General features: G+C 44.8%; 1 protein-coding gene and 2 pseudogenes across 7 annotated transcripts in view; all 3 read left to right on the top strand.

The window, feature by feature from the left end:
* LOC129386809 (uncharacterized) overlaps positions 1 to 22,228 on the top strand; it is a 119,453-nt gene that overhangs the window by 35,478 nt on the left and 61,747 nt on the right. The gene's annotated exons all lie outside the window — the stretch shown is intronic.
* On the top strand, positions 7,904 to 8,628 carry LOC140219947 (uncharacterized; annotated as a pseudogene).
* Positions 12,174 to 14,024, top strand: LOC126538768 (uncharacterized; annotated as a pseudogene).

A 22,228-nucleotide genomic window follows, 5' to 3' on the forward strand; every position in this document is an offset into this window, starting at 1 on the left:
TCATAGAGTCATTGTATGACTACCAAAATTTTTTGAACTTTTTCTCATGATTGCAAGTCAAGAGCTAGCGAAAATGCAAAGAATATTTCGGTCGTTTTGTTTTCCTGCAGCTACAAACCAGCGTGGCACACATTTCGCATGTCATTTCAGAGCTTCCATTTCCGACACAGCCTCGATAGCAGGCGTCGCTTGCTGCACTTCCATGCGAGCCTTTGTGCTGTCATTGCTGTCGGCACTCGTAAATCGCATATGGTCAGTGGTACCGTTTGTATCGCCTCTTGTGCAATTGTGGTTCACTTCAGCTTCATACCGTGACACGAGGCTTAGCCACTTCAGCAACTGATAGTCTTCACTGGTTTCATCGCCAGCTGCTAACAATGGCGCCTTCATTGTCCACCTCCAACTCGACAAATGCTTCAGAGCAAGGAAATTATAGCAGGATGACGATGGGAAATAAGGCCACCATTATGTTGCTGAATTAGAAATCTTGGAGCAGACAATATCGGACTACGTAAAGAACGAGGTAGAGGTTTTAGAAGCTGCCTAGAAATCTGCTTGGTCCCGCCAGAATAATGTCAGCCATGGTGCCCACCCAAAACATGGGGAGGCTATGCATTGCAGCTTGTCTTTCCTCTGATTTTCATGGAGTCGGACTTTCTACCCTCAAACTTTTGTACCCCCGTAACCAGCCTGTGTCACGCTAGATGCTAGTGCTACCAGATTGTGAACATGGACTTTATTCACCCTACCGGGAGAAAGGTTTCCTGTTACGTGCGAAGTGCAATATATGTAATTGCAGTGATGATATGGCTTCCTCTTTGATTAATTGGCATGGTGGCAAGCACTACCTTGCATAACCCTGTGAAAGGCGTGATGCGCTGTACACTGTACTCTTGAATTCAACTTGTTTGCAAGGGCGTGTGGACCCTGCAAATGGTTTTGTGAGCCCCTATTTAAGAACCACAACTGCACAGAAGTACATTGTTAATCAGCACTACCTTTGCTTTAATATTCATAGGCAGCACATGTCTCAAAGAGCCAGGAAGGCTGTGTCCGGCAACAAACTTGCCCTAAATAGTGAGCATGTACGCACTTTGTATCGCGCCTTTCTTCCAGCTAAGCAAGCTGCACCTCTTTATCATAATTATCATCAGTCGCCCGTGTGGGAGGCTCAGCAGTTCAGCAATAGCCTCAGTTCTTTCAGCTTCCATTCACCATTTTACTTGTGTGTTTCCAAGCAGGCATGATGTGATCGTGATATATGTATATCCTGAGCATGCAACACTGCCGAGGCAATGCCACTGATAGGCTTCAAAGTGCTTAAAAATTTGCCTGAAAGTTATTTGGAGGCTGATGACTGTAACCTAACAATGCTCCCGGCTGAAATAGCTGAATTTTTCGACACGTGCGTTCGAAAATGAGACCTTCAGTGGCTTTGAGGGTAGTGCAATAAATGTTGGTTTCCTGCACAAGATTTATGCTGTAGGAATTTGCAGCTTGTGTTAATTTTGGTATATTAAATTTTGCACCCCAAAAAGTGTAAGTATGACATTTCACGATGAGTGTACAAGCCGCTTAATCATGTTTTCAGAAGTCAATTGAGTTTAAGTAGGTGTGCATTATATGCTGGTGCACCTTATATATAGTTTTAATTCTTATTTGATTTATTCATACTTTCAAGGCCTGTAGGCAATACAGAAGTGGTTACAAAGCTTTAAAAAGAGTGCACAGGCAATTATACAAAAAAATATATGTTATGCAATACTGTCACAGATTGACATCTTGAATGAAGATGCTTTTAGATGTTGAATGGTGGATGTAGGAAGGTCGTTCCAATCAATAATTGTGCTGGGCAAAAAGAATGACGGTACCTGTTTGTTTGGCGGCTGGTATGCCAATGTTATATTTCTGGTCAAACATTAAAAGATTGTGTTATCTGTTATTTATTCACTACATAGTTGGAGTTGTAAACCTTGTGGAATAGGTGACGGGGACCACACTTGCGGTATATGACAGATTCACTTTTCTTTTTCATGCATGTTACACTGAAATATCAGGAGTAGCTAGATAGAGCAAATTGCTCGCTTTTGAATTTCTTAAGTGTAAGGTTTAGTGATGTTTAATTTTATCCCAAATGGCAGATGTGTTTTCTAGTTTTGAGCAAACTAGGTTTTATTAGAGAGTCAGTGCTTGCAGATGAAGAGGGAAAATTACGATCAAGCTATTTATTGTGCGATTAGTATTTGTTGTGAAATAATTTAATTGCATATTCCCTGACAGATTATTAGTTATGGGAAGATCAAGGTACTTGTGGGTGTTAACTGATGATAACAAAGTGTAATTCAGTAGTATATTGATTGCCATTGTTTATGGTATGTGATATGCAAATCTGTTTACACTTGTGAGTGTTAAGTTTAATTATTCAGTTGCTACACTGGAGTGACACATTGTGGTGATCCCCTTGCCTCAAATATGAATCACCAGGCTTACTAATCTCATGGTAGATTACACAGTCATCTGCGTGCAGAATAATGATTGCACGGTTACGAAGATCATTAATGTAAATCAAGAATGGCAAGAGCCGCAAGATTGATCCTTGTGGCACTTTGGGTGTAACTGGTGAATAAGTAGATGAACAGTTGTTGGCTGCGACATACCGACTTTGATTGCAAATAAAGTCCTTCAGCAAGTTGACACATTTGCTTGAATATTATGCTGCTTAAGTTTAAGGACACATAGAATATGACTCAGTCATACTGAGTCATATAAGTGCTTTGGCAACATCTAAAAAAAATAAGTCAACATCAAGTCCTTGATTTAAGGTGATGGACCAATCATTAGTGAAACAAAGAACTTTGGTATCCCATAAAAAAATCTTTCAAGACCCTGCTGACATGAATGAAAGAATGAGTTACTTTCCAGAAAATTAATGGGGTGAGAATATATTCTGTGTTTTAAAAGTTTTCATGGAATGCTAGTCAAGGTAGGGTGGTGGTTCTCAGGACAGTGAACATCAGCCGATTTTTGGACCTCCATTTTCGAGCCATTAGACTTCTGGTTATTCATTGGCTGTTAAATAGCTACGAGGGTCCTAGGAAACTTCGCATTTTATTATGTTGGATGAAATTTGGTAAGCAGGCACATCACTGAATGGAGATTTAAAGTGTGCAAACAGATTTTTGTACATCATTTAGATAAGTAGATATGACAAAATGCCAGATTGCAATTAGGTCATTTCTGACGGGTTGTTATGGAAGTTTTTTTTTTAGTTACTTCTCTGAAATATGTTGTCATTCTCAACGGTTGCCACACAGCCTAAAGCTGAGAGAACATTGCTATAGTTATTCTATTGATCAAAAATACTTTCAACATTGCAAATAAAAAATTACCTTACTCTAATTAGATTACATATCAGCTAGTTAATAATGTATCAAGGTTATCAATAAAGGAAAGCCTTAGCCTATAGTTGAGTTCTTAGTAAAAAGAATGATACCAAGTCTTTAAATACCTTCATGTAGACATCCTTAAAATTTCTGTAAAGCTTAGGTACCTCACAGAAAGAAACAATGCTGAGAAGATTTCATTAAAGTTTTGTGTGTGTATGGAATTTAACTTTGCACCTATGATGAAAAGAAAGGCTTTAGAATGAAGCTCAGCTTTGGTGAACATAAGGAAACCAAACGTATTGTAATCGGCTCAGTGAATTGTAAATCATCCTCCATTAGATTCATTTTGATAAATCTGGTAGTATCCCCTGCTTCTATGAAGCAGCATTCATTTTCAAAGTGTGAAAACAACTTGCACAGCAAAACTCTCCACGAGACCGCATGGGAATGAGCGCACGAGACGCACATCGTGTTCAACACGAATTGCACCTAGCAGACACTGTGCTGCATTGTTCGCATTTCTTGGTGCTGCAAATGCACTGTGTCCACTATTGGTGACGTTATAGGTGCACCTAGTCAGTAAGCAGAATTAGACTGCAAGAACCCGTGAATCTGCAAAGAGTTGGAAGAATAAGTGCTGGTGTGCCCTCTGCGGTCCTGTGTGGTTTGCTAAGTGATACGGCTCGTGTGCAATGTCTGCATTGTTGTGTAGTCCATGACGCCATGACATGGTGCAGTTTGCTTTGCTAGAGCTAAACTACCAACGTGATATGGAATTGCATGATGCTTCAAAGAATCTGGTGGTCCGGCACGATCTGATCAATGGCCCTTGTGATAGTTGCGATGAACGCTTTTTCTTTCCGGGCGTACTATCATATAATCTTCGTGCTTTGCTTTCTGTAAGCGAGTCTGGTTTCGAACTTCTTAAAACAAGTTTAGAACAAATGCTACTTGTAATCATGGTGTGATCAAAAAAGAAATGGTGGGTCAACTTGGAAGCAAGCCTATCAACGCCAACTAGAGTGTTTTTGCACTGTTGCCATAGCAACAGCCAATCATGAGGCTTCTCTCAGCTTGGTGGCATGATGAGCCATCAGCAGGGCTGCTTGCAACGAAAAATTTGTCAGATCGGCCTCTGATTTTTTTTCTTGCACTTGGTCTTGTGCGAGGAGTGCATGAACGAAAAGGCAGAACTTTGAGCTTTCGAATAATCCATGATATGGCGTTCAGCGGTGGGAAAGAGAAAGGGTGGATCCGTGAACTCTGATGTTTCTGCATGATTATGGGCTCCTTTTTTTGTTGTCCACAATGACATCACTCTTTTTTAAACACTTGGAGTGTGTTTTTAGCTTAATCATTTTGGTACAGCATCAATTGAGCATTGGAGATGCCGAAACAGTGGTTTAAAAAATAGAACATCAGAAAAATTACGTAGTTTGGGTATCCACACAGTGATGCTAATGCCCCACCAATTGCACCGAATCCTGCTACATTTTACCAAAGTATGAGAAATCTGCGCCCATCCTGCACCGCAAGTGTTCGTTGAGTTTTCAAAACTGAAGTTTGTCCTCAAGCACTGTTCCTGTGCTCCATGAAAAGGAGCATGGCAAATAGCAGCAGCTGTGTTATAACTTTGCGGTGGACCGAATGAAGTCTCCCCTATTGAGCCTGGATCGTACCACTGTTTTATCCTTGGACTGTTGCCTATTTTGAATTCCTTCCACCCCACTGTGTGCGGGCTGCTTAGGCAACAGGACATCATCGCTTTTCAGGCTGCAGCGAGCAAGTGCACTGGTGCTGAGCAAACCCTGCGCTCCTCCCTTGCATGACCAATTTATTATAGTAATCAAAGTTTCATATGCTGTATAGTGTTTTGCTGGATATTTCCAGCATAATGCATTGGTGCAACAGCTGTGTCAATTGTGCCAAACTGTGTCGAGAACATGGCTTTGTGCCATGCTGCACCAGAACGGCATTTTAGCAAAATATTGCACCAAGCCTGCACCAGAGCATGCACAAGAGCGAATTCCTCCTTTCATCTATGTTTAGCAGCTCCAAAACTGAAATGAAAGCCAACAGTACACCACCATCATCATCATCATCACCATAGAAGGAAGCAGAGTCCTATTCATACTCTATGGGCCCGTCAGAGCCGTCTGGTTCGTCATTGCCACATTTTTCTCTGACGGAAGTACAGTGTAGTGCTACTATACTGCCTTGCTGCCACTTTGTTTCGGTGTTCATTGAACTTGCATGGTACCATAGAGTTTGCCGAAGGAGGATGTCACATTTTAGGATTAAAGTTGAGCTTTTTATGTGTTGATGGGTGATAACAGGGCTTTGCAAAACAGTCACTGTCATCAGATTCGCACGTGGTGCATATCTTAAAATGTTCTTAGGGAATGAGGTCAAATGTGGTACACAGCGAGAGCTGCCATTTCAATGGGTGAGAACATGTTTGTTGATGCAAAAGTTTTGCATCGAGCTTGGGTGGCTGTGCTATTTCATTGAAATAGTTGCCAACACAAATGCAAAACCCTGATTGCATCTCGTGCATGCGGAGTGGCACTGACGCACTGACGCTATGCGGAGTGGCACTTACGAAACCTTTATGTCCTCTATTCAAGAACTCCTTAATGTGCATGGCATGACATGAGTACACTGCATGATGCCATGTTAAGTACAGGCGCATGTACTGATTGGTCTTGCAGTGAGCCTTTGCGCACAAGCCGTTCTGGCTTTTGCGCTGAATTGCATACTGGGTTAATAAACATGCGTTTGTTGACGATCTGTCTGCGGTGCCTTTTCTGCGCCATAACTACGAACCCGTCTGTAGTGCCCTTTCTGTGTTGCGCTCTGGAGGAGCGCTGTGTCCTTTCCTGACCACGCTTATAAGGTAAGCCTCACAAAAACCCATTTCCACGACGTATCGACTATATCAGTTAAAATTTGCATGGTATATTATAAACACAAGTGCGCTGGACCGTGTGCCAAAAGGGCTTGCTGCTGCACCAACTTGGCTTCTTTTCTGCGCCAGGACGTTACGGCCGCGAAGCTCAGACGATGCTGGACACTATGCTGCTGATGAAGACAAGTGGCTAACTACCGATGCCGAAGATTTTCCTCAACGCGCTGAGAAAGCTCGCCAGCTTCCGCAGCTGCACATCACCTGTACATCTTCACAGAGGTCATTGCATGCAGCATTCACGACAATCACAGCAAATCCTATTGTGATAACCATCTTCACCTATCTGCTTCACAGCGTGTAGTGGAATCGGAAGCGCACCACACACTTATGATTAGAGGCCCTAGCTTTCCTGGATTCTGCGATTCCGTGAAAAATCATGGAATTGATGTTCTTTCGCAGAAATGCGATTTAAAAAAAAACGTTGCTTTTTGAAGCAGCAGCGTAACGCTGTTTCTCGCAGTTTTCACAAGATGGCGCGTAAAAAATGACAAATCAAGTGAGAACTGCCAAGATGACGGAAAAGTGGGATTTTCTTAGTAATTAATCGTAAGAGGGTTTCTACTGCCTCTGCACCTTATACTGATGCAGAAATTTAATTTCATATTAAAATATTCTCGCCTTATAAAAAAAATTGGCTAGGTGGCGCAGCCGCCAATCGAATCGAGACCCCTGCGAGACCCCTGCACGGCCGTGTCTACAGTGCACTAGAAAATATTACTTCTAGTTCACTGTAGCCGTGTCGTAAGCTGTTCGTACGGACGCTCCTGTGGTCGAGGCTTCAGCGACTTCGTTCGTAGCTAAGTACTTTTTTTATCTTTATTAGCTAGTGTTTTGAAGTGTTTTCTGTTGCATGGAGTAGAGGCGCAAATTTTGAATTCTTGGTAAGAGTAGCAAACGCACCGGCTTTGTCTAGGTCTGGCGGCTCCCCCGTTAGGCCTAGTTGGTAGGAGGGACCTATTGATAGGCTTAGTTAATTCTTTCAGCTAGCTCCTCGGATTCTTACATGGGGTAGGGAGTGATAATTCTTTATTTTAGTTTGGGATAGCGGTCGAGGTCGGCTTTGCTTGAGTGATTTGGCGAACTTCCTCGTTGGGCCTAGGGACGTAGGCCTAGCGATGAAATCGAAAAACGTGAAGGCCGCGGGGGACGGGGAGCAAGTGCAGTGCGACGAGTGCCTGCGATGGTGCTTCCTCGACGAAACTAAGTTCCAGAATTTAGCAGACGCGGAGGGGTCTAGCTTCACGTCAGGTCGTGCGAGGGCGTCAGGGAAGCCGTCCAAAAACTGGAAGGGAATTGGGCGGCTAAGTTCGACGAGCTTAAGGCAGACCTGAGGGAGGAACAGGAGAAGCGGGTAGCACTGCAGGTGAAAGTTGACAATTTCGTCAAGGTGGAGGCGGCCCAGGCCGCGCAGTTAGTAAGGACCGTGGCCGAGCTTTAGGAAGAAAAAAAAAGGAGTGCCGAACTAGAAAGGCGGCTCGACGCGCTGGAGACGCGGGCAGCGGAGAAGGTCGGGTCAGGACAACAAAGTGCTGGCAAAAACTCAGAAAGTATGGTAGAACCTACAGGCGGAGTGGGAGGCAGGGAGCCAGAGCAAGCCGTCCTCAGCTTGCCGCCGATGAAACGGCGTAGTTATAGTGAAGCTGCACAACGCGCCCCGAGTGAGGCGACGCTGCAGCCACAGGGGCGCCAGCGGGCGCAAAGGGAGGGGCAGCGGACACAGGCTGCAGTCGAATGGTTTGCACGTAGAAGGGTCCTGGTGATAGGGGACTCCAATGTGGGGAGGGCCGAACAGGGCGAGTACAGGTAGAGGCGCAAGCGGGCAAGGGCATGGCGGAAGCAATGACCAAGGCGCGGGAAGTAGTTGGGGTTAGCACGGAGAGCGACAGCTTGGTCATTGTGCATTCTGGGCTCAATGACGTGCTTAAGGGGAGAAGCCAGGACCTTGAAAGGCACATTGAGACTGGGCTGAGTAAGCTTAGAGAGGCCTCCGGGAGGGTGCATGTGACCATATGCACTATCCCAGAGGTCCAGGGCCAGGCTTGCCAGGTAGACAGGAGGGTGGTTGAGGCCAATCGCGCCATTAGTAGTCTGAGCGGACGACTCGGGTACAGCGTGATGGAGGTCAACAGGGACGTGTACGGAACCGGCTTCCGGCCTTTTGTGCAGGATGGCATTCACTACAGTGGTGCCACTGGCAAAAAGATAGGGGTTAGGATGGGTCGCCAGGCAACAGCTTTTTTAGGGAGACCCAGAGCCCTGAAAGAAGCAGTGTAGGCGTGGACGATTCGAGGCAGGAGCCACAAACACACAAACATCGGTACTTTAGGAGAGGTGACAGGAATAAGCGCAAGAGCCAAATTAAGTCAGACATACGGTTCATTAACATGCAAGGTGGCAGAAATAGGCTAAAATGGGAGGAAATCAAAGAACAAGACAGGAGAACTTAATGGTTTATGGGTTTGTAGAGACACATCTTAGGGACATGGAACAACCGCCCTGTAACCCTGATTATGCATGGGAATACTGCAACAGAGTGCAGGGTAGCAGAAAGGGTGGGGGAATTGGAGCACTCATTCATAAAAATACAAATTGGCAAAGGGTCAAACAGGAATGCAAGGAGAATTTATGGCTAAAAGGAAAAGTAGCAGGGGCGAAAACACTTCTAGGCTTTGTATACCTTTGGACAGGATCAAATGCTAGAGAGGAAAACAAAAAAATGTTGGACTGTATAGCAGCGGACATCAATGAGCTAGGAAAAGGATGTGAAGTAATTGTATTAGGCGACATGAATGCGCATGTTGAAGATATGGATGGGTACACAGACTCCACAGGTAACATGCTGCTGGATATGTGTGCGAGGCTTAACTTAGTTGTCTGTAACTCTACTGAAAAGTGTGACGGGATCATAACATGGGAGGTAGGGGGCCGACACTCGACAATAGATTATGCGTTAATGTCACATAGGATGTACGATAGATTAGGAGCCATGATTATAGATGAACAGGGCTCCAGAAGTATAGGTAGCGACCACAAACGTATCAAGTTGAGTTTTAAGAGGGAAACTAAAGCACGAACGACGCGCGAGGAAACGCCAGATGTGATTTTTTACTCTGAAGACCAAGTGGAAATAGCGGCCAAACAAATTGAAGAGGAAATATCAGAGGGTACTGAAACTGATTGGACTTACCCAAAGTTAATGAGACTATTTGAGCGTGAGCTAGGTAAGGCGCGAGTCAGGAAAACAAGGCAAGGGATACGAAAACTCAAGAGCTGGTGGGATGAATAGGTTAAGAAGGCCATAAAGAAACGTCAGGAAGCCTCCAGGGAACACAGGTATTCCAAAAGTAAGGGAGAACCTGAAGCAGAAGTAGAGAGGAAATGGGTAAACTACATAAAATGCAAAAGGGAAGCATCCTATTTGATCAACGAGAAAATCAAGACAAAAGGGTCCCAATGGCTGTCAAAGATAAGCAATAAAAAAGATAAACAGGCAGCTAGAAAATTCTGGCAATATCTGAACTCCTTGGGTAATAGGACAAGCCTAGAGCAGAGGTATATAGTAACAGCTCAAGGTACTCGGTTAGAAGGAGAGGAGGCAATGGAGCATATAGGAACCATGATGAGGGAAAAATTTACAAAACAGAAATGGTACATGCAGTACGTCGGAGAGGGATAGCCCGGTCAACCCACTGCTTTCGCTTGGACAAAAAGAGTTGGAAAGGGCTGAGAAGAGGGTACCAAGTTGCACATCGGCAGGCCCCGATGGTATTCCAATTACGTTAATAAAGAAATTGGGCCCGAAATCTAAGAAAGCATTGAGGGAGGTGGTGAGCAAAGTGCTAGTGGATGGTAAAGTACCTGACGAATGGAGGCTAAGTAGGATGAGAATGATATATAAGGGAAAGGGGGACAAAGCTGACATAAATTTAACTACCGGCCTATAACAGTGACGTCAGTGGTTTACAGGGTGGTTATGCAGATTATAAAGGACAGACTGCAGGCATAGGTAGAGAACGAGGGGGTACTTGGAGAGCTACAAAATGGGTTCCGGAAGCATAGGAGGCTAGAAGACAATCTGTTCTCGCTAATACAGTGCATTGAAATAGCTGAAAAGGAACACAGACCCCTATGGCTGGCTTTTTGGACATCAAGGGAGCCTTTGACTGTAGTTCAAGAAGGCTTGTGGGGCATTCTGGAAACTTTACGAGCGCAAGATGGAGTAACCAATTTCGTAAAAGATATCTATAAAGGTAACCGGGTGATTATACATTGAGAAAAGCAGGTTTCGGAGCCTGTAATGATTCGGCGGGGGCTTAGGCAGGGGTGCCCATTGTCACCTCTGATGTTTATGCTGTACCTACAAGGTTTAGAGGCCAAAATACAGCAAAGCGGACTCGGCTTCAACCTATCATTTTTCAAACAGGGAAAATTGATTGAACAGTCATTACCAGGACTGATGTACGCGGATGATATTGTATTAATGGCTGACAATGCAGAAGATCTGCAGGAATTAATGGACATATGTGGTACAGAAGGAGACAGATTAGGCTTGAAGTTTAGCAAAGAAAAATCAGCAGTCATGATTTTTAATGATAACATTTGCGGCGAGCATAATATACAGGAGGCCACGCTGGAGATAGTCGATAAATACAAGTACCTTGAGGTGTGGATAAATAATGGCATTGAGTATCTGACAGAGTACGAAAAATATCTAACGACTAAAGGTAACAGAAGTGCAGCGATTATGAAGAGTAGGGCACTGTGGAACTACAATAGGTACGAGGTAGTACGAGGGATATGGAAGGGGGTAATGGTACCAGGCCTGACTTTTGCCAATGCAGTTCTATGTATTAGAACAGAGACCCGGCAACAGTTGGAAATTAGGTAACCTGGTGTGGGTAGGCTCGCTCTGGGAGCACATGGCAAGACACCAAATCTTGGAGTGCAGGGGGATCTGGGATGGTCTTCTTTCGAGGGCAGAGAGGCTAGTAGCAAGATAGCATTTGAGGAGCGATTGAGAAAAATGGGGGAAATTCGGTGGGCTAGGAAGGTTTTCGGTTACTTATACACGAGGAATGTTGACACGAGGTGGAGGAAGCGAACTAGAAAATTGACAAGCAAATACTTGGGCAGTAGCGGGGGGACAAGTAAGGAATCATCTGTCAAGAAAAAGGTTAAGGAGACAGAGAGGGGTATGTGGAGTACAGAGATGCAAACCAAATCGACATTGGAGACATACAGGACGTTTAAGCAAGAAATAGCCAAAGAAAATATTTACGATAACTCAAGGGAAGCTCATTGTTGTTTGAAGCCAGGACAGGTGTACTGCGGACTAAAACGTACCGAGCCAGATACCAGGAGATAGATTTGGTGTGCGAGGCGTGTGGAGAGGAGGAGGAAACGGCTGAACACCTGATACTTGCTTGTAAACAACTTCACCCTGCAGTTGAATCTAACGGGGAACTATTCAAAGCGTTGGGTTTTAAAGACAGTGAAAGTAGAATAGACTTTGAACAGGTAGAAATAACTAAACGGAGACTATCTGATTGGTGGATAATATCAACGCAAAAGTAAAGAAGTAAATACATAGGTATGCATGCATATAGAACCATTAAAGGCTAGGTGGCGCGTGCCGCCGCCGCCCGATTCAAAGGGTTGAGCCTCAATCATCCATCCATCCATCCATCAAAGGGCCCAACCGTAGCCGTAGTCATCAATCCATCTAACGTTTGCTTCAACAGAAAGTGCGTCATTTTACTGTTTGCTTTGTGTTTCAAGTTGGTAATCAAGATGGCTCCCACAGGACCTCATTTGAGCAAGACAGCCAAAGAACATGCTCGAGAATACAAGAACGCCAGCTTTTACGAAGATTCACGAGTTCTTTTTTGCCGAGTTTGTGCAAGAGCAGTTGACCATCGGCACAAGCAACTATTGATGAGCACATCGAGAGCAACCGTCATCATAAGAATGCAGAAGCAAGAGAGACTTCCAAACGAAAAAGTGGCGAGGAATCATCAGAAGACGGTGTTGGGGCTAAAGGAACGCCTGGAAAGCAAAGCCGACTGCAAACGTTGGAATCCGCAATTACCGCTGGCGAGACGAGGCAAGACATTGTGGTCATATTCCTGGATCTGTTACTATCTGCGAATATTCCCCTAGAGAAGGTGGACAATCCAAAACTGAGAACGTTTCTGCAGTCACGTTCGGAACGGCGGTTCAGTGCCTGGATCCGATACGCTCCGCCGCTGACTTCTAGAATTGTTTGAGAAGCACGAAACAGCTTTGAAAGCTATGGTTCAAGGTACCACGGTGTCGGTAATTACCGGTGAAACCACCGATGACCGATCAAAATTGGTTGTGAACGTGTTCGTCGAGTCAGCCAGAAGCGTGAGTGCTTCACTACAACCTGTACTTGTGGAAGGTAAATTCGTCGATGAAGTGAACTCGTCTGTGTAGGCCGCATTGTAACGAGAGTACTTACGAAGTACTGAATTGAATTCGAGGACGTAACAGGCTTTGTATGCGATAACGCTGCTTATATGGTGAAATCATTTAATGAGTGCATAAAGCCACTCTGTGAAAGTGCTGTTCACATTACATGTGTAGCCCATACAGTAAACATCATAGGCAGTGCATTGCAGGTATCCTTTCCCTTAGTGGACAAATTTGTGGCCTGTATGAAGAAGGCGTTTCGGCTGTGGAGTAGAAAGAGAGCTTTCTATAAATGTCATCTTGAAAAGTGCGGGATTCAGTGTGCCAAAACACCTCCAGCACTTGTCAACAGTAGGTGGAATTCGTGAATTGAAGCTGTTGAGCAGCATTCTGCATACTTTGAGTGCTATCCTTTGCTAAGGCAAGTTGATGAAAGGTATGCAGAAACTGCATGCATTGATTCTCTTCTGGAACTTTTGAATGAGTCCTCAACTGAGCTTAAGTACAGCATGCGATGCATTGAAGTATTTGGTAAAAAAGTTGCCAGCCTGCTGAAAGCAGCTGAGGGTCAGCGTGTAGCCTGTCATAAAGCGTGCAATGCTTTTATTTGTACTCTGAGGATATTTGGAAGGAGCTGCACAGGAAGATTTTGAAACACAACTGAAGAAATAAAACATTGCACATGATGAGGCCCATCGGATTGCAAACAATATAAAGGCTACCATGAGTAAAGCAGCTAGCAAAGCGCTAGCATATTTGGATAAATCTGACACATGGAAGTTCAAGAGTGTGAGGTGCTTGCATCCTCTGCAAGTTGGGAGTCTCTCAGAGAAGAGGTCAGAGTTTGCAGGTGTGCCTGGACTTGGGAAAGAGTCACCAGCGCTAGCTGCTGAATGGCAAGCGTACCTGAAGTCTGACGAACTCAAGTCTAGTGGCAGGGGCTTAGCGCCGTTTATTTCTAAAGAAGAAAATCCAGGTGTGGATTTTGGATGTTCTGGCTTTCTGTGCAGGGATGGATCAGCTCACTCCAACGCTTTCTTCCATTGCCCTTAAATACCTGTCAGTGGCGATCAACTCTGTTGACGCAGAAAGATCATCCAGTCGCTATGGTGACATTGTGTCCCACAAGCGTCATTCTCTTAGTGAAGAGAGTACAAAGCATCATCTGATGCTCAGCCACAACAGCTTCCTTTAGTTTAAAATATGCAAGTATGTTTGGAGTCTGAAAGTTCTTAATAAATAAGCTGTTATGTGTACCTTATGTCTGTTCAATGTTGCTGCAGAATTTTGCAGATTCCTCTATCTCGATTTGCAGAATTTCAAATTTTCCACCGCACAAAGTTAGGGGCTCTACTTAAGATAGGTGCTAACCAAAACGCATCGCCGTTCCCTGCTGCAGACTGTGATCGTATTGACCCTTGTCGCGGAGCAGTTTGTCTTAGAGAATCGACATGGCGTCTTTGGCAGCAACTCGCCTCAGTGACAGTGCATGAATACGAAACCATTACCACTTCCACCTTGCTTCTGTATGATCGAATGGCGGAAATGCAACTGAGTTTTCGCTAAAGCGCATTCCTCCAATAATGTTGTATTGAAGACATGTGCAGTAGTTGGCTGCAAGAATAATGACTGGCATAATAAGGATTGGAATGAATCTGTGTAGGTAAGATCGTGGACCATTGCTGCAACTGTCCGTATGTGTTACGAGCACTTTGAATTGTATGTATTTCCTTGAGAACGCAGAAACTTGCTCATCTGCGAGTATTGTATCTCCAACCTTCAAAGAAAAGGCTTTGGCGCCGGACCTTCAGCGAGAATAAGTACCGCTTGTTAAACAATGGCAAATGGAGTAGCGCCACTTCTTGTCATAGTACCTTTCGCACACGGTATCTACACACATCTATGCCAATTGGTACAGAACCTTAACGCCGACCGTATTGCCAACGTTACAGTAAGTGATTGGGCGCACATTTGAATATATATGCACCATATATGCACAATAAATGACGGACTACACCAATAGCACACGAATGGTCGAAGCTGAATGTTTTATGATGGTCCACAAGAGTAAGCGAGTTACTAGTGATCTTTGCTACCAGGTATTACAATCTACGAAATGGCTATGTTCCACGCCTTGCACGCAGCCAACAACAATTCTGTCAGCACTTAGCACCCATGCGAGCAATTAGGCAGAAATAATCAGATAGTAACCCCACCAAGGATTACAAGCTGCTGTTTCAAATATATTTGCCAAATAAAGAACGAAAAGAAAAATATGCTAATCCTGATTCAATTCATGAGCAGAAAGTTTGGATAGCTTGGAATACATATTGAGCCTCGCTGTTGAAACAAGCACAATATATTTTGCTTGCCCCATTTGCACATGGCTTAATCAGCTTCCAAAGTTCTTTTGTATGTTTTCTGAAGCTGCCGCCAAAGCTTTGTGTCGTCCATCCAGTCACCGTCTATGGTATCTCTCGAATCAGGGGTTTGCTAAGCTACACTGGCGCCATACACACCCTTTGTAGATGCGGAGGCAGCTGAGGCAAGTAATGGACGTTCCACCATGTGATCAAACATGACAGCGCCCATGGGATCGCTCTGAAAAGGGTCCATATGTTTTCTGGCCGCAAGATTCTATGTGAACAAGAAAAGGTGCGAGGCGCATGGGATTAAGAACGGTATGGAGCTGCCTGTCTCGCGTGATAACGATTGCACACACAGTTTCTTTCTCTGGTACCCTTCAAATCTCCGCTTGGGTTGTTGCACCCTGCACTCTTAGCTATCACCACCAAACCTATTGCGATAAACATCGTCACCTATCTGTTTTACAGCGCATGGTGCGTAGTGCCATTGGTAGCAAACTGCACACCTTTAGTAGGCGATAATCCAAACGTGGCATCGTTTCCTGCCGCAGGCGGTGTGATGTGAGCACCATGTTTCGCTTCGGTGGCATCAGGCGTCGCCCACCAGCTAGATTTTGTTTTGTTTTCCAGTCGCCCTCTGAAAACACCACGCACTAGGAAAATAAAATGCATGAGCGTCTCGTGCCGCAATGATCAGCGCGACGCTTTGCATTACATAGATGTCAACAAACGTTGTCTCAAATTTTTTTAGTTACTTAGGATCGTACATTTTCCCAGTTTGTTCTTTCTTGAGGTTTCTTCCAAAACGTATGAACGAGGTTCTGCTGTATCTACATTTTGCGAGTGTGTGTGATTTGCATCGAGCTGGAAGACAAGCAAAAGCTAACCACTTCCTTGGTGTTCCTCATGGTATTTCAAGTATGCAGTATATCACTCAAGCACAGCACTGGGCAAAATTAAGTAAATTTTTCATCTTGCTGGTGCTGTAAAAACAGTTTATTTGTTTATTTATTTATTTATTTATTTATTTATTTATTTATTTATTTATTTATTTATTATACCTCAAAGGCCCCAGAGATGGGGTGGGGTATTACATGAGGGATGGGCTTAGTTTAACAAAACAGTAATTCGAGAGCAGCCTTGAAGTGATGAGCGTCGGAGTGGTTCGTGATGTCGGCAGACAGACTGTTACAGTCCCTGGCGGTTTTCACAAAAAATTATCGTAGATGAGAGGTAGTCTGCGCCGGGGGAGGATACACGGCTTTGCTGTGGTTAATGCGGCTTGACTGACGATGAGCTGCTAATATAGCTGAAATGTGGAGTGGTGAATGATAGAATTTGTGAAAAAGACACAGTCTAAAAATAAGACATCGCGACTCTAGATTAGTAAGACCGGCACGGGTTTTTGTTCAGACACTCTTGCATGATAAGAATATTCAGAGTAGATAAACTGGACTGCACGGTTTTGAATTGATTCCAGTGTGTTAGATAGGTTATGTTGATGAGGATCCCAGACAGAGCATGCATATTCTAACTTAGGGCGGACATATGTAACATAAGCTAACAATTTTACCGATGGGGGAGCAAGTCTTAGATTCCGGCGGAGAAAACCGAGGGTTCGATTCGCGGCATTGGCTAAGTTAATGACATGATGTGACCAATTTAGGCTAGTTGAAAGGTTATGCCGAGGTATTTATATGAGTCTACGGATGAGATTTCGGCGCCATATATGGTGTATTTCCTTGATTGGTGATGCTTTCTGCAATGGAAAGAAATTGGCGAGGTTTTTTTAGTATTTAAAGACATCAACCATTCGTTACACCATAATTCAATGCGTTTTAGGTCATTTTGAAGCAAATGCATGTCTGAAGTGTTAGTTATGCGTTGATAAACTACACAATCGTCGTTCGAACAATCGAACGTTATAAGAGATCTCAGTAGGAAGATCATTAATGTAAATTTGAAAGAGTAGTGGTCCGAGAACTGTGCCTTGTGGTACGCCCGAGGGGACAGAAGATCTTTTAGATGACTGTGTTAGCAAATACAAACTACTGTCGGTTAGTGAGAAAGCTACGTATCCAGTCTAGTACAAATGGATTAATCTTGAGACGGGAAAGTTTTAGGAGTCGCCGTTGGTGTAGAACTTTGTCAAATGCCTCTTTTCAAAGTCTAAGAAAATCGCATCTGCAGGTACGTTCAAATCGAGGTTAGAGCTTAGATCATGAAAAAATAAAGCTAGTTGGGTGTCACATGAAAGACCTTTATGGAAGCCATGTTGAGCTGGGTGAAAGGTTATTGGATACTAAAAAGTTTACAATCTGAGAGTAAATAACATGCTCCATTAGTTTGCAACAAACGCTGGTGAGTGAAATGGGACGATAACTAGAGCACAACAATGAAGGGCCTTTTTTGGGTACTGGAACAATCTTGCCTACTCTCCAGTCTTCCGGCACCACTCCTGATGACAATAATTGCTGAAAAATAGCACATAAGATCGCGCTCACATTTGTTTTGGTGTTTTTCAGCATTTTAACATTTATTTTATCGACACCAGACGATGATGTAAGTTTTAATGAATCAATTAGTTTCTCAATGCCGTATCGACAAAAAGTAATATCAGGCATGACTGCATGATCCGAGAGGGAAGCGAGGTAATATGTTAACAGGTTCAATTGTGAAGAAGGAAGAAAAAGTACGGTTAAGTTGTTCAGCAATTTCGCAATCGGGAATACGATGGTTTTGTTCATCAAACAGAGCTAATGGCTGGGACTTATTAGGGTTAATAACCTTCCAGAATTTTGGGGGGTTATTTCTTAACATAGACGGCAGTGTTTGCGAAAAAAAAGTGAGTTTTTCTTTATTAGCTAGAGCTTCGAGTTCTTTTTCTGCAAGGTAATACTTATTCCATGCGCCTGCGTTGTTAAATCGTTTAGCCGAGCGACAAAGCCTTTTCTTTTTATTGTTAAGACGCTTTAGTATGATATTAAACCATGGGGATGACTGTTTTTCGGTTATGGTGATAACGGGTGCGTATCTTGCGAACACATTGAGCATTTTGCTTTTGAAAAGCAGCCAGTTAGTTTCGACAGAACGCATAAGAAAACTGGTGTGGAATGAAGCAGCAAAATGTGCGAGTTCCGAGTTAATTGCCGAGTAATTCCCTTTGTCATACAGTTTGATCACTTTGGTTATCTTTGTAGGTTGTGTAAGCTGACAGGAGTACGATGCATGGATTATAGAATGGTCACTAAGACCAGGCAGATGCATCACTGCGTAAACTTTGTCAGGATCAGAAGCAAAAATGAGGTCGAGTATGTTAGAGGAATTACAACTTTGACGTGTAGGTTCAGTGACAAGTTGCGTTAATCCAAAGGTTAGGCATGAGTTAAGCGCAAGATATACTCCGGCGTAACGCGCGCGCGCGGCCACGCGCGTCGCGGTTAAACGACGTCGGTGAAAAACGCGCAGTCTACAGTCCGGCGTCACGGCGTAGCCGGCGTGCCCAGGCGCGCTTGGCGAACTCAACGCCGCCGGCGTGGAGATAGAGCATGTTCTATTTCACGCGGCTGACGCTAGACCAGAATGCACTGCGCGCTGTAGCGGCAGCGAGCAGAAGGCAGAATGGCGGCCTGCGGTGCGCGTACTGGCAGTGTGGCTGTGGTTTTTTTCAACATCCGTGTGTGATGACAGCGCGAGTGAGGACGCCTGCTTGAAGCGATCCGCAATCATCCATGTGTATACGATGTGAAACGCATGAACTACCGCGACACAGAGCGGAAGAACAACGCGTGGGAAGCTATACGAAAGAAGTGTGGTCTCGCCACAGGTAAGCTGCATTTCGCAGCTCCTGTACTAGCTGGTGGTTGTCGCCGAGTTGAGGGCGCTTGTCGAATACCTTTCGTATGTACATGGTCCGCTTCCGTTTTTGACGTAGCCGACGTACTAGCAATATGAGTGCGGTGTTGTGGCTGTCAGGACAAGTTAACGCCATGCCGCAAAAATTTTTGTTTTATGCGCACGGAAGGAGAAAAAGCGCGCGCGCTACCCGAACGGCGCGCTATTCGCCGCAGCCGTGAAGTTGCGCTCCCGGACGCAGAGATGGCGCCAGCCTCGCACTGCGCGCGCACGCCGAACTGTAGAGGAAGCAAATTTCTTGCACCCCTGGCGTCGCTAGCGCAGCGTATCCGACTTCGCCTGCTGCGGCCTGGCGCGCCGAGCACGTCGGACTATATCTTGGCCTTTAACAAAATTGCTTTCGGTACTGTGTTGCGAAGTTGATGTTAGGTTAGTCCAGTTTATGGCGGGAAAGTTAAAATCACCGAACAGTAACATCGGAGAGTGGTGATGCAATTCAGTTACCGAACGCAATGTTTCGTGGAATTCTGCAACAAAGTTAGGATTATTACCAGGGGGGCGATAGCAGACTGCGAATATTGTGGGTGGGTAAGAGGCGTTACACAGGACGAACAGAATTTCTAGGGAGGACGATGTCTTAATTTCAGTACATTGAAGGTCCTTATGAGCGCCAATGAATACGCCGCCACCACATTTTGTAGTTCGATCATGCCTAAAGATATTGAAATTAGGGAAAAATGGCAATATTTCAGAGTCTTCTATTGTAGAATTAAGCCAAGTTTCAGTAATAACGATTAGATCAGACTCTGTTGTGTCGGCAAGATTATTGAGAGTGTCAAGCTTCGGTAAAAGCTTGACACTCTCTTCACTCTGCTTCTAATGTCAGTAAAAACAAATGAAAAAAAATTGTCTTGGAGTTGGCATTGCAGGGGCCTAGACATTTAAAGTACGAGGGACAACCTTTTGGGTGTTGCGGTCAAACGTGTAAGCTTTGTTTCCAATAGTTAGCTTGTCATGTCGGAGCTTGAATGATTTCTGTTGTGTCTTGGCGAATTCGATTAAACGCCTTCTAGCTGTTAGAGCGTTAGGAGAGTAATCTTCTGAAATTCTATATTCAGTGCCATTGAGTTTCCTACCCTGTGAAAGAACTTGGTCTTTTACTTTGAAATGTGAAAGTTTTACAATAATTGGCCTGTTGTTGTTTACTTTGAATTTGCCCAAACGGTGGGCACGTTCGATGTCCACCGACTGAACAGTTATATTTAATTCTTTACAACATAGATCTATTATTAACGACTCTGACTCGGCCCACGTTTCACATTCGCGATCTGTTAATCCAAAGAATACTAGGTTTGAACGTCGCGCGCGGTCTTCTGAGTCGTCCAGCCTGGCCTTAATCAATATCTCTTTTGCATTTTGATCGGCGAGCGTCCGGATGTCGTGAACTTGTTCTTTTATTACTACCAGGGATACGCAGTCTTCTTTAGTCTTGACAAGGCGGTCTTTAATCTCCTTTATAGCGCTGTCTCTCTGGGACAGTTTGCGTTGCATGGATTTCATTTCTTTTAGTTGTGAAGCTTGGCCAGATTGAATTTCAGTCAGTGCTGTCATTATGTCACTAGATATTTGCGTTTCGCTTGCACGGGTGCTTGGACCTGGGTTTAACTCGACGTCTCCGGACAGTATTTGTAGTTGGTGGACACGTGCACAGTCGAAAGCAATATCAATACAACACTGTGGGCTCGACAGCACAACAAGGGCCATATAACGAGTACGTCGGGCATACAATGAATACTGATAATTTACCTGCAGAGCGAAAAGGCGTCGCAGGTAAGCGGCTGTTGTCATGGCTGTCGTGCCACCGAGCCCATAGATAGCCGCGCTGCACGGTGTCACACTTATATAGTCCTGGGTAAAAGGCGACGTTATCTGGTGGCTTGGTAGCGGTAGAACCAGGGGGCGCAGTTGTGAGAGCCAAGGCGGCGGCTCGTGAAACGGATCATGGGGCGGCGATGTAGCGTGCGTCTATTTGTCGTACAAAAATCCCTCAAGTGACCTGATCCTAGGTGCCTAGGGACAGCATCATTTAGGGATTTTTGAGAAGGCGCGATGCTGGCGCCGAGCGACGCCGTGGCGTGTTCGTCCTCGGCGTGATCGTTCTCTGGGCCGCGCGTTGTTCAACATTGCTCATGTAATCGTGCGTGCGTTGCTTGTGTGTTGGTTGTAGGTTCTGTGTTACTTGGCGAAAAGCCGTGAGTAGTGGCGGTGCGGCAATGCGGCTTTGGCCTCGATGAGCTCTGGCACTACAGAATCTGCGTTGTGTGACCCGTGCTTTCTTGAGAACCCGGCGGTGGTGACAATTGAAATATCGAAGTGGCCTAGCTCCTCGGCAGCGAAGTTCTGCGAACCGCGATGTGGCGTCGCCGTGTCCGACTTTGCTTAACGGACATCGAGGGATGTGCTGCTCGCTGCAAGTCATGTAAATGCAACTGCGTCGACCGCCCATTGTTCAGCGCTGAATGTGTGTTTGGTGTGCTGTGCTTGAAACGATTGATGCAGCCGTGCAGCGGGGGTGGCGGAGGAGTAGAGTGGCTTAGGGTTTGCGCGTTCACATACATGTGCTCCCGTCTTGGTCTCATTAACGGCTGTCGCGGGATTGTGGTGTGCTAGCTCCTTGCCTAGTATGAAGTTTACGACGCTAACACACAGCATGTTCACGTTTTTCCGCGCTATATGTCATTTGCATGACGGCCGAGTTGAAAACGAGACATATAGTGGTCTTTGCGTTTGTGTGTTGTAAATTACTTTCTATTGTGGAAGTTCTGGGAGTCTTATTACGCAAGGAGTGCGAACGTAAACATAAACACATATGTGTGTCTGAAATTTTGAATTACCCATAATACCCTTTACAACTGATAAGTGGGCTACACGGCCTATGTGAATTAGCTACCGTATATTGCGACGCTCTTCCGTGTGGTAGACTGATGCATGGTGCGCGTTTACTTCTTGCTGTTGTAAAAACCACTTGTTTATTCACTCAATACAAATGTACGGCTTCTTCGCCGCAGTACATTTTAGTTACGCGGTGAAGCATACTAAAAGTGGGAGGGGGCCGCTATCAGCCAGCATAGTATGTCCACTTAGGTGAACTGAGAGGCGGCGGCTGCGCAAGTGTATAATTGAAGAAGTCTTATGTCCAGTGACAGTGGCCCCTTTTCACT

The sequence above is a fragment of the Dermacentor andersoni genome, chromosome 8 (genome assembly GCF_023375885.2).
Source record: "Dermacentor andersoni chromosome 8, qqDerAnde1_hic_scaffold, whole genome shotgun sequence".
Taxonomy (NCBI): Eukaryota; Metazoa; Arthropoda; class Arachnida; order Ixodida; family Ixodidae; genus Dermacentor; species Dermacentor andersoni.